Source organism: Pseudophryne corroboree, chromosome 9, assembly GCF_028390025.1.
Source record: "Pseudophryne corroboree isolate aPseCor3 chromosome 9, aPseCor3.hap2, whole genome shotgun sequence".
NCBI lineage: Eukaryota > Metazoa > Chordata > Amphibia > Anura > Myobatrachidae > Pseudophryne > Pseudophryne corroboree.
This window is the reverse complement of record NC_086452.1, coordinates 225,773,861-225,787,275: the sequence shown is the minus strand read 5'-3', so window position 1 is coordinate 225,787,275 and position 13,415 is coordinate 225,773,861. Positions and strand designations below refer to the sequence as shown.

The 13,415-nt window shown below is 43.2% G+C and overlaps 1 long non-coding RNA gene across 1 annotated transcript; it reads left to right on the top strand.

Moving 5' to 3' along the window:
* The first annotated feature begins 908 nt into the window (after positions 1 to 908).
* Positions 909 to 13,207, top strand: LOC134956912 (uncharacterized). Its single transcript, XR_010186287.1, has 3 exons — positions 909 to 994; positions 10,735 to 11,018; positions 13,083 to 13,207. It is a non-coding gene; the product is annotated as an uncharacterized LOC134956912 (long non-coding RNA).
* The last annotated feature ends 208 nt before the right edge of the window (positions 13,208 to 13,415 follow it).

Sequence of the window (13,415 nt, the reverse complement as noted above, 5' to 3'; positions counted from 1 at the left end):
CGAGGGGTCTCGGCATTACAGCTTTGCCGAGCAGCTTCTTGGTCAGGTTCAAACACTTTTGCAAAGTTTTACAAGTTTGATACCCTGGCTGAGGAGGACCTTGTGTTTGCTCATTCGGTGCTGCAGAGTCATCCGCACTCTCCCGCCCGTTTGGGAGCTTTGGTATAATCCCCATGGTCCTTACGGAGTACCCAGCATCCACTAGGATGTTAGAGAAAATAAGATTTTACTTACCAGTAAATCTATTTCTCGTAGTCCGTAGTGGATGCTGGGCGCCCGTCCCAAGTGCGGACTTCTTCTGCAATACTTGTATATAGTTATTGCTTAAATAAGGGTTATGTTGTGGTTGCATCAGGGTTGATCTGATGCTCCGTTGTTGTTCATACTGTTAACTGGGTATGTTTATCACAAGTTATACGGTGTGATTGGTGTGACTGGTATGAGTCTTGCCCTGGATTCCAAAATCCTTTCCTTGTACTGTCAGCTCTTCCGGGCACAGTTTCTCTAACTGAGGTCTGGAGGAGGGACATAGAGGGAGGAGCCAGAGCACACCAGTATCCAAATTCTTTCTTAAAGTGCCCTGTCTCCTGCGGAGCCCGTCTATCCCCCATGGTCCTTACGGAGGCCCCAGCATCCACTACGGACTACGAGAAATAGATTTACCGGTAAGTAAAATCTTATTTTTTCCCAGCATGCAAAAATAGCATTTGCATTCTATGTGTTACAACAGGTGTTGTCCAGCTGCAATTTTGCTCTTTTATAGCTTTGCACCTAATGCTAAATGAGGACCATGATGTCTATGGACAAACGCCTCAGAGTATCGGTATCAGAAATGCTGAGTGCTCGATTTATCTGATTTTAACTTGCATTTGTTAATTGTTCTCACTTCTTTTCTAGGTTTTTCATACATGGAAATTACAGTGATCTGTATGAACACATTTAATGTGCGATAAACTTGGTTTCCACCCTCAGGTCTACTCTCAGGTATTATCAGGTAAAGAAGTATTACAATTAAAACAAGTGAATATATCTTGCATTGCTTGTATATTCTTCTCTTTAAAAGTTACCATTGATTTACTCATTGTATAATAAATGTTTCAGCGCAGGTGTGGACAGATATTTATATACTAAAATTTAGGACCAGTCATTTGCTGTGTCACTACCTATTGTGGCCACCATATAGCTGCATCTCTCTTGTGTCTCTTCTACCCCATCCCTCAATGTTCTCTATAGCCCCATTTCCCCCAAGTCTCTCCACCCCCATACCTTTCAGTGTCTCACCAGCCTGATCCCTTAATATATTTTCCGTCCTCACACCTCTCTTATTTCTCCAACCTCAAGCTCCTCTGAGTCTCTCCAGCCTCATGCATCCATGTGTTTCTCCAGACTCATGCCCCCTTGTGTCAATACAGCCTCGTGCTCCCCATGGTCTCTAAAGCTTCATTCCCCCATGGGCATCTCCAGCCTCATGCCCCCTATTTCTCCAGTCTCATGCTCCCCTGGGTTTCTCCATTCCCATGCATCCTCCTTAGTTTGTCCAACCTCATTGCCTCCAGGTATCTATCCAGCCTCATGCTCCCATGGGTCTTTTCAGCTGCATACCCCCTGTGTTTCTCCAAAGTATTACCCCCCCCATGTCTCTCCAGTCTCAAGCTCCTGGGGGGTCTCTCCAGCTTTATGCATCCTTGTGTCTCTTCAGTCTCATGTTCCCCTTCTTCTCCAGTCTCATGTTTCCCTGGGGCTCTCCATACTCATGAACGCTCTTTTGTTTCTCCAGCATCATACACTCCGGTGTCTCTACAACTTATCCCTCTTCCAGCCACTATCTGTTAGAATCATGCACTCACTGTTTCCAACCTAATGCCTTGAAAAGTGAAACCAATGGGCTGCACTGATGCCTGCCAGCAAGACATACAACACAGTGCTTTCCTGCCAATATCAAACTTCATGGCAGATCAGCAGTTATGTGGGGGCATCCTGACTATGGGGATCTGCAGTGACAGCCACATGGGAGCTCTCACTGTTGACAGTCACTAGCTGTGGCAGAGGAAGATGGGGTGGGTTTGCTCTTTATGCCAGTCTAGCAGCCACTAAGAGCTTGGGGGGGAGGTGGCGGGCTCCCCCATCTCTGGTGCACAGCTGCTAGACTGACAGTCTGTTTATAATATAGAATGTATTACCAATATTACCATTCCCAGAATCACATATATATTAGCTGAAAAATAATTATATCAGTTACACTGATTTCTGTTTAATGTGAAACACGTAACATTGTGTTTTCAAGATTTTAATTACATTGTCCCACTGATATTACAGTGCAAACAGTATATAGCCATCCTGCAAATAAACAGATTAGTGAATAGCAGCTTTAGGAGTGAGAATTTATCCCAAATGGGCATCTGCACACAGTGGGGATGATTCTGATTAGCATGCATTGGCGTCTGTGTCTTTTGCCACTTGTGCAATGTGACCTTATGCAAATGATGTTACAAACCCTTCTCTGATGTATAGGGGCAGAGCCTCTGAATGTGCAAGGATGCCCACTTTTCAGCCTCTAGATGCTGCAATACCACTTGGTGTGTCTTTAGAAACCTGAACCTGCCCCATGCTAGGTGCAGATTCTCTGTCAGAGTAGGGCTTCCAATGTGAGCGATTATGCATCTGAGTTCACAACTGTTTCAGTGACATGCCTGCAACACTTCCATAGGATGGACCATCTCCACGAGTCTTCTTAACCACCACCCTGTCACTGCCTAGGAATGCCCATTACATTTGGAAGACATTTCTAAATCCCCGTGTCTAAATAGCAACTGTGACTCTGTGCGCACAGACTCAGAATGCCCGCACAGTGCAACTTAGACGAATTTGCAGAAAAAAAATTTCTCAACTGCATCCAACATTGGCAGTGCGTGCGACTGACAACCGGATCTGAAAGGGTGTAATTGGACAAATGGGGTGTTCGCACAAGTGTTCCAATGGTGGGCTATTGAAATGTGTACTGGTTTGCAGGTTATGCAATGTTATGCATCCACAGAGATCCATCTGATTTCAGCAAACCTCTTGTACCAAGTATATGGCTAGAGAAAATGCTAGCTGATATTGATAATTATTACTTTTACAAGTGGATCGATGTATAGGGGCAGTGCAGTCTCATAGATAAAGTAGGGTTCTCCATGTAGCCATGCCATATTGCATGCAACTCTAAATCAGGCCCAATTTTGCCCAACCAGCTAACTTTTCTGCCTGACCATAGTTTGGATCTTTTAAGAATGACTTTTTTTAGCGCACAAATAATAGCTCATCCTCATAAGGGATCACACCCACATAGGGAAACAGCTGAGTGTTACATTTTGTGATGAGAGAGCCAAAACATCATAACCTAGAAAGGTAGCTAGTTTTATAATGCTGCCCATTTTGGGGAAAAATGGATACATATGTAACCCCCATTCACTAACACATACGAAGATGAAGGTTATGCTAAAAGGTTGAAAGGAGAGTTGTATAATATAAGCATACTATATACCAGGGAAGAAGCCAGAACCGTATGGACCCCATGGCAACATTTTGAAGGGGCCTCTGTCCCAGTGCTGCTCGAGAGACACCTCTCTGTAGTAGTTGTCAATTGTTGCCTCATAATAATGCCCTAGTTAATTTTCTGAACCATAGTAGTGCCTTAGTTAATGTCATGCCCCATAATAGTGCTTTTGTTAATGTTATACCCAGGGCCGGACTGGCCATCTGGCACTTCTGGCAGATGCCAGAAGGGCCGATGGCCACGTGGGCCGGTCCAGCGGTCACTGAGACGCGCTGCCGCTCAGACCGGCGGCAGCGCGTCTCAGCTGACAGGATAGGAGAGCTGTGAGGGACGGGGGTGAGAGCGCCGGGCGCCCGCCAGCACGGCTGTGTCTGGCGCGGCGCGTATAGCAGACTTCAAAGCAGCCGCCGGTTCGTGAGCCAATCAGAGCTCGCGGACCGGCAGCCAATCAGAAGCCGCCGGTCCGCGAGCTCTGATTGGCTCACGAACCGGCGGCTGCTTTGAATGCTATACGCTGCCGCACCAGAAACAGCCGCGCTGGCGGGCGCCCGGCGCTCTCACCCCCGTCCCTCACAGCCCGGAGGAGGAGGAGGAGCAGCAGCAGCAGCAGCAGTAGCAGTGCAGCAGCGGTAAGTAGCTGCAGCACTGGCTGCTGTGGGGGCAATTGTATACCTGGCACTGTGGGGGCAATTGTATACCTGGCACTGTGGGGGCAATTGTATACCTGGCACTGTGGGGGCAATTTGCTGGCACTGTGGGGCATTAGTATACCTGGCACTGTGGGGGCAATTGGTTGGCACTGTGGGGCATTTGTATACCTGGCACTGTGGTGGCAATTGTATACCTGGCAGTGTGGGGGCATCTGTATACCTGGCACTGTGGGGGCATTTGTATACCTGGCACTGTGGGGGCATTTGTATACCTTGCACTGTGGGGGCATTTGTATATCTGGCACTGTGGGGGCATTTGTGGATCTGGCACTGTGGGGGCATCTGTATACCTGGCACTGTGGGGGCATTTGTTTACCTGGCACTGTGGGGGAATCTGTATACCTGGCACTGTGGGGGCATTTGTATACCTGGCACTGTGGGGGCATTTGTATACCTGGCACTGTGTGGGCATTTGTATACCTGGCACTGTGTGGGCATTTGTGGATCTGGCACTGTGGGGGGCATTTGTGGATCTGGCACTGTGGGGGGCATTTGTTTACCTGGCACTGTGGGGGCATTTGTTTACCTGGCACTGTGGGGGCAATTGTTTACCTGGCACTGTGGGGGAATCTGTATACCTGGCACTGTGGGGGCATCTGTATACCTGGCACTGTGGGGGCATTTGTATACCTGGCACTGTGGGGGCATTTGTATACCTGGCACTGCACTATCGGGGGCATATAATGTAAATTTCAGCTCATACCGGGTGCTGTAATGTGAATTTTGGCTCATACTGTGTGGTATAATGTGAAAGGGGCAGCAGTACTAGATAGTATAAGGGGTCCTACTATCGTGGTGCATAATGCGTATAAGGGGTGTATGGTGTGGTAAACTACACTGAAGACCACGCCCCTTTTGAGTGACCACGCCCCCTTTAAGTGGCCACGCCCCCTTTTCCGGAGCGCGCGCGCACCTTCGGCGCGCGCTTAATTACAAACCTCACATTTCCTTGCCCCCACTTTCAAATTTCCACTTCAACCACTGGTTGAGTATATTTTAATAGAGAATGATGTACGCCTGTATGTTGTTAGAATATTAATTATATTTGTAAGAACATAGACGACTAAGTGGGAGGAGTCAGGAATAGTAAGGGGAGGAGTCACAGAGGTGGGCCTGTGTGCTTCAAAAATGCCAGGGCCTATTTTTAGTCCCAGTCCGGCCCTGGTTATACCCCATAGTAGTGCCCTAGTTTTATTTATGAACCATAGTAGTGCCCTAGTTCACTTTACGTCACATTGTAGCGCTGACAGTCCACATTATGCAACACAGTACCCTCACATTATGACATACAGTGTCCCCAGTTCATATTATGCCACATTACAGTGCCCCCAGCTCATATTAAGCCATACTATAATGGCTCCACTTCATATTGTGCCACAATACAGCACCCTAGTAGATATTATATAACATTATACTGCCCTCCATTTTATTTTATACTACATTTCAACAAACAGGTCATAACTAGATATATTCAAGACAAAAGTTTCTAAGGACCCCTATGTATCTACCAATGATGAAAAATGTATACAACACATGTAAATTTGACAGGGAAGGTGGGCCCTTCTCAGCTCTGGGCCCCATAGCAGCTGAACTCCCTGCACCTATGGTAGGTATGCCCTTGCTGTATAATGTGTAGCTCCAATGTAGATATAGTATGATGCACTGCTGTTTCTTAAATCTGTTAATGTGTGAGGTAAAAAATATACTGGTGCCACTGTACATAGAAATCTATATAAATGTAATGGCATAAACAGAGAAGGTGCCAATTTCTAGAGTGTCACATGCAGGGGGCAGGAGAGATACTCGGAGCATGAGGCAAAGGTATAAGATAACTGTTATGGCAACTGGATCCTGGAGGAGAGGTTGAGCCCATCTGCATAGAGGAGATGCTGGGAACGCTGATGTGTGTGAAGACAGACCACGTCTGTGAGGACAGTGTCCGGTGTCTGGCGGCAGGTCTTACCTCAGGCCAGAAGAGTAAACCTGGTGTCCCCTTGAGCCTTCATAGTAGGAGTGGCCAGAGGAGGCTGCAGTAGCTGGGGTTGTGTCTAAGAGTTATGTATTATATACAAATGTTATTTGTAGCAAGGTATTAAAATATGAGAGGTGTGTAGGTTTTTGGATGTGCAGTGCATGCTGTAGGTAGAGTAGATACATTCTGACTGTCTGTGAAATGTCATTTCTGACAAAAGTTCTTGTGAAATGTCAAGGCAGATAACCGTATATAAACAGCACTGCACACCGAAGAGTCGGCATGTTAACTCCCTACATAAACACGTTACGGAGCTTAACAGAGGCCAATGAAGCGCCATGATCTTCTACGACTACAAGAGTTTGACAGGCTGCGAGCTGCTTTTGGGGAGGAAGCACCTTCCCAAACCATTGTATTCGAGTGGTTTGCGGAATTTCAGCACAGGAGACAGTCCTTGGAGGACAAGGAATGCTGTGGATGACCTGTGTCTGCCATCACAGAGGACAACGTTGCTGACATGCAGGCCATAGTTGCAGTGGATGCCATGATGACTATGGCCCAGTTAGAGAAGATTATAGGCATTTCATCGGGATCCATCCACTTGATACTCCATCAAAAGCTTGGCCTGAGAAAGGTTTCTGCTTGCTGGGATCCCCATCAGCTGACTTGAGAGCAGAAGGAGGCTCGGTTGACTTGCTATCACAACATACTGGCCAGGTTTGTTGGAAGCCGCTAAAGCTCATTATAAGAGCATCTGAGAGCATCACTGGCGATTAATCCTGGATCTACAGTTTCGACCCTGAGACCAAACAATAGTCAACCCAGTGGACACCAGGTGGAGGTTCGCCACCACAGAAGTTCCGATATTGAGCTCAGCGTGGCCAAGCAGATGGTGGCTGTTTTTGTAGCCGAGACTGTTCATGTTGCTACCATACCACTTGTGCAGCAGCACACCATTACTGGGGACTGGTATGTTAACAAATGCTTGCCGCAAGGCTGGAAGCCATTTCAAGGCATCGTCCATGAACTTGCGCTTGTTGTGCCCTTCTAGATCACAACAATGCACCTGCCCACAAGTCCAGGAAAGTGGGGGATTTCCTGGCCCATGAACACATCCAGGAGCTTGGTCATCCACCATACAGTCCAGACATGGCCCCCTGGGCGTCTTTGTGTTCAAATCAAGCACAACATTGTATGGGATTCATTTTAAGTCACCAGAAGCTGCAGTGGAGACCTTCATCCAACATGTAGAAGACGTACCTGCTTCAAATTGGTCCAGCTACTTCACCAAGTGGCTTGAGTGCATGCAACTTTGCAAAGACTCCTCTGGCGAATACTCTAAAAAAAATGTAATGTTAACTTTGTTTGCAAATATAATACTTTTTGTGCATCTGGAAACTTTTTGCACACTCATCGATTGTGTTCCAAACAGAAATGATGCAGAGCCATAATACACACACATGGAAATGGTTATTTATAACCTTTTTTGTAGCTTTACATTTGTGTCATTATAAAGACACTCACTGACAAGCCAGAATTTGCTCCTTTATAGACATTAGAAAGCTGAGATCCCTTGACCAAAGAACTTATAAAGTAAGTGGTTAATGTAAGACATACAACAAAAAGCAAAGTAACAAGTACTGGTTTGGAATACTTATTAAAATGCAGTGCTTTAAGCTTTGGTTATAAATGACATATAGATTATAAAAAGACTTATGATTTCAGAAATCCAACTAAGATTTAAGGATTTATTTAAGACTCCTATGAAATTAAGATTTTCTATTGCAGTCCAGAGCAGCAATAAAAAATCTTTCTGGTAATTTCTACAAGAAAACTCACAGGCAGATGAGCGATGCCCATCTTTCTGGTGACACTGGCTGGCAGCGGTAATAATAGTATTACCAATGGCCAGGCCTTTAGGTGTCAAGTAGCTCATGTACAGCCCAGCTTATCTGCTCCTGCATGCACACTGGGACTGGAAGCATGACTTCCCATTCAGATTCATATGACAAAAACATAAAAAAGAATATTTGGTAATAAAACAATTTTTAATGGTAAAGTATACGTTCTTGGATGCTTTAACGATAGATACGGATGTTTTACTTCGTATTCAGTCTGAATAATACCTTCTTTAATTGCTCTACATATAGGGAAAACTTTCTGCTAAACTCAGTGGCACTGTATTGAAACTTAAGCTCTTGTGCACATTTACAATGCACTTCTCACATTACTATTATAGAAGTACAGTACAGAAGTACAACAATTTGACCTTCTAAAGAAGAACAAATTGTTTCAATGACAAACCACTAGAGGGAGATCATTCATAACATACTGAGACATAGTACTTCATCTTTCTATAATATTCTGTAAATAATATTTATTTAATATTCATTTTCTGATGTAACATGCCAGTAATAAAATTATTCATGTACATTTTACCGATATGTGGAATCAAGTAAAGTACTTAGAAAGGACTCTATGCTACGTTTATGGCTGAACCTGCCTTTAAACCCAAGATACTCTGTAGTGAGAAAAGTCATATCCCCAAGTTTGGGTAATGCTGAGGCCATTATACAAGCACAGGGGGCAGGGGGGTTTCTCCTTTGAAGTAGATAACCCCAAGAAAGTTTCTGATGGGCTTATTGTGTATGTATATATATCAAATTCAATATGAGCCTGTGTCAGTCACTGTCAGTGAATGTGTCAGTCACTGTCATTGTGAGTCTGTTCTCAAAGGTTGATCTGTGTTTCAATATAATCTTTGTATCAAACAGTCTGTACTCTCATTGTTGATCTTTGTATCAGTGTTACTGTATCGACTTCTTGTGTAAGTCTTACGATGTCTAGAAGATGTGTACCCAGCACAATATTGGCAGCAACGGGACCTGGCAGCGGGGCCGGCATCCGCAAGTGCATACACACTTGCCGATGACAGCAGCGACAGCAGGGGGGACGGGACGCATGATTCATGCTGCATTCTGCAATGTCACCCGTCGAACTTGCATGCAGGTCCAACATAAGATGTCGCTGACAAAGAACAGGAGCACACATTTGGGGTCATTCAGATCTGATTGCTGCTGTTCGTTTTTGCACAGTGGGTGATCAGGTAATAACAGCGCATGCATATGCACCGCAATGCACACGCGCATAGGACAACAACAAAGGGCATCGCCGGCCAGCGACAGGATGGTGCAAAAATTCTAATCGCAATGGGCGTTCACAAGATGATTGACAGGAGGAAGCTGTTTGTGGGTGGTACCTGACCTTTTACTGGGAGTGTTCGGGAAAACGCAGGCGTTCCCAAGTGTTTTTAAGGGAGGTGGTCTCACGTCAGTTCCGGCCCCGATCAGCCTGATTCTATCGCACCGGAAGAATAAGTCCTGCACACACAGAATTTTAGCAGCTCGGTGTGCACATAGCATCGCACACTTGCACAGCGAAAATATACTCCCACTGTAGGTGGCAACTATCTAAATGCAGGAAAGCAAAATACGCAGCCCAGCGATCAGATCTGAAGGACCTTCCTTGTCAGCGACATAATGTGTACACACTAGACGATTTGAACGATGTGTCATTCCGATCCATCGGGAATAGGGGACACCGTTTGCGATATTATCTAGTGTGTACCCACATAAGTCAGTCACTTTCATTGTGACCTCATTATTGGTCAGTGTATCAATGTTAGTCAGTCTATCACTGTTAGTGTGTGTGTCATTGTATGTCTGTACTCTGATTGTTGGTTTATGTCAGTATAAGTCTGTGTATCAGTGTGGTACAATGATTTTGGGCCAGTGAGTATCTGTATATTAAATAACTATTAATTTTAAATGAAAAATGTGTGTACTATAGGAAATAATGTATAGACTACTGTAAATTATTATGGATATTCTGTCTCCTGTGAGATCCATAGCCTGTCATAGTCATGTAACTCTCAGATCACTTCAAATATACCTGTAATGTACCATAGCGGGCATTATCCTATATATAACTACATCATAAGGACCATATCAATCAAGAGCGTGAGTAAAAGAAAAGAATAGGTCTTTAGAATGCTAATCACTGTCTGGCAAGTCTCCAGTTTTGTGTGTAGGAAATCATATGCATATTTCAAATCATTTGCATTTCTGAAGCTCATTAACTTTGAAACTGTTTTAGTACAAAAATATTTTAGTATATTGACACCCTAAGGGGACGTTATCCTAAAATATACATGTGTTTCTTTCTGCTCAATAGAGTACATCAGTGGTTCTCAGTAATGTTCCACCTGATGGTCGCTGGCAGCCCATTTCCAATATTTGTGCCACAACATTTTCAAAGCAAAACATTTGTAATAACAATAATTGCCATTGTATCAAATCTTTAGGTGCCACTATATAGAAAAGCAATACATGTTGTATAAACAAGATCTTAAAAAGCAGTACAGAATGGTTGTACATACTATCTATATTTCTTATGACAATATATGAAAAATTAAAACAAACAATAAAACTACAGTCCATATATGCTTTCTTTTACAGTGATATGCGTAATCATTTGTTATTCGGGTCCTACTGTGATACATGGGACTAGAGATACTTAGAACACTGCTTCTCTTATGTGTCTAATCCACTGGATGTCCTGCTCAGCATCACTATGAAAGGACATTTTTTAAGTACCCTTGAACATCATATTGAGCACCCCTGGGGTTTCCAGACCAGCACCCCAGGTTGAGAACATCTGTAGTAGATGCATCGTCCTAACTAGCAATTCTTCTAATAGAACACCTCATATATATGATGTCTTTCTCAAGTTTTAGATAAAGGTAGGTAGCAAGTATATTCTGTACTGTCTGGTCCTTCCAGTCAACTCTGATCAACACTTTGAGATAAATTTACTAAGTTTTGAATGTAAATCCCCATTAAATCCAACAGCTGATAGCACTGAAGATGCAGTGTCTTTGAAAAGTGCTGTATTGTGTATTTATTCTTTTGCTCTGATTGTGGACATAATCTTCACAGTGCAAAAGCTATTGAGATAAAACCGTCAACCAATATGTGAGAAGAGAGAGGTGTAATTAACCAAGACATATGGCATGAGCTGCTAGAGACATTTCTTATTACTCTGTGTACCCTGCTCACTCACTAGACGTGTGTGTTTTGGGACTGTTTTTGGGCATCTGCTATTATACAAATGGAATGATCTTGTTTAAATATGAGGTAGAGTACATTTGTTTCTTTAAAAGTCACAGGGGGATATTAATCTAAGCTTGGCAAGAGATAAAGTACTAACTAATCAGCTTCTAACTCATTTTGCAGGTGTTATGGGGCAGATGTATGAAGCCTGGAGAAGTAATAAAGAAGTGATAAGGCAGTGATAAGTGCAAGGTGATAATGAACCAGCCAGTCAGCTCCTAACTGTCATTTTTCAAATCCGTAATGATTGGCTGGTGCGTTATCATCTTGCGCTTATCACTGCTTTATCACTTCTTTATCCCTTCCCCAGGTTAATACATCTGCCCCAGTGTTTGAAAAATGTCTATTAGGAGCTGATTGGTTGGTACTTCAACTCTCTCCAAACTTTGATAAATAGCCCTCTTAGGGGGAGATGTATCAAACCTTTGAGACTGTGCTAGATAAATGACAGGTCAAAGTTGTTTGGTTGCTATGGTCAACTTCTCCACTTTGTCTCTCTCCAAGACCTTATACCTCTCCCCTGTAGTCTCTATGGGCTAGAATCCTTAATTCATTGCACTTCAGACTGCAGCTAATTGCCTGCACTAATATACCCTGCTGTCCTGGAGATGTACTGTACTCTGATCACTGACACTGCCGCCACAAGCCAGGTACGATGCATTTACTAGATTTACAAATGATTTGGTAAAGCCAATTAACCAGGTTACTGAAACTTACTTGTAAATTTCCCTTTAGCTATGTGTATATTTATATTGATTACTACAAGCATGCCTATTTGTCAAATTAGCGTTACTCATGTCTCAGCTTTCTTTGCTGCATGGCTGCTTGTACAGCACTTTCATTCTATTTAATGCATGACTTCCTCCTGAAGTTTGTTGAGTGACTAAACATATCAAAGATCAGTGAATAAATTGTGTTTGGATACAGTATTTTCACATAATTAATAAATGAAGAACAAATTGAAAAAGAAGAACAAATTGCTTTGATGAAATGTCAGCTTGTACCTTTCCTAGTACAGTGTATCCCTGAAAGAAAGCTATAGTATAGTATAGTATAGTACAATATGTGCAGACATTATACAGTATGGGTCCACTCTTTGTTGTGCTCTAAGCATTGAGAATCACTTTAATCTGTTGAGTTTTCTAGCTGAAGCTGGTCAACCCTATCTCCTTCATCAGTATTAATCAGTGATGTCACACTCCAGCTTTCCCCAGACAAAGTGCTGAAATTCCTGGCACTGGGGCACTTAACCCGGAGAGTTGCAGCTATAATATCTTAGAGCTACTCTACCTGCCAAATTCATTCAGAAAGATCAGCTGCAGAGTTTTTCATGACTAAAAAGATGAATACTTACTGCATCTAGATGTGTGTTTTCTGCTCATAAGTGCAGTTTAAAACTGTTCCATACATACAGTAATATAGTATATAAACAGTTTACAGTATAAGAACTGCATCCAGAATTTGGGACACTACTGTGAAAGTCTTTCTGACACAGTTTTTTTTTAATATGGAACTTGTCATGGACAATTAGCAAAAGTAATTTTTTATTAAAGTACTGAAAATACAAGTTGATCCAGTATACAAATGAATTCATTAAAGTGTATGTAAAAGAAAGCAGACAGGATATGCATGTATGTTTATATACTGTACATGTAACCTTCTTATTTTCCCCAATTCACACTATTCATTTATAGGATGAATAGGATATATGCCGCAGTTCATCAAGAAACACGCACATTGGGTGAACCCCCGCCTACTTCTAAGAAATCTCTATCCCTTTTATATAATATTCACTCCAATAAAACATATACCACTGTTACTGCTTCTGAATGAGAGTGTTTTGTTTTTAAGAACAGTCCGAAGAAGCAAAGGAACATAGAGTATGGGGGTTCCTCCGAATTTCCAGTAAGCCAACACTGGTTGCACTACAGCAATTAACGGGGAATCATGCAATGGATTTATGGAGGGTCCTTTGATCAAATTGCAGGGTCAGCTCTTGATGAGGTTTAGTGCAGTCTAGGGGCTGT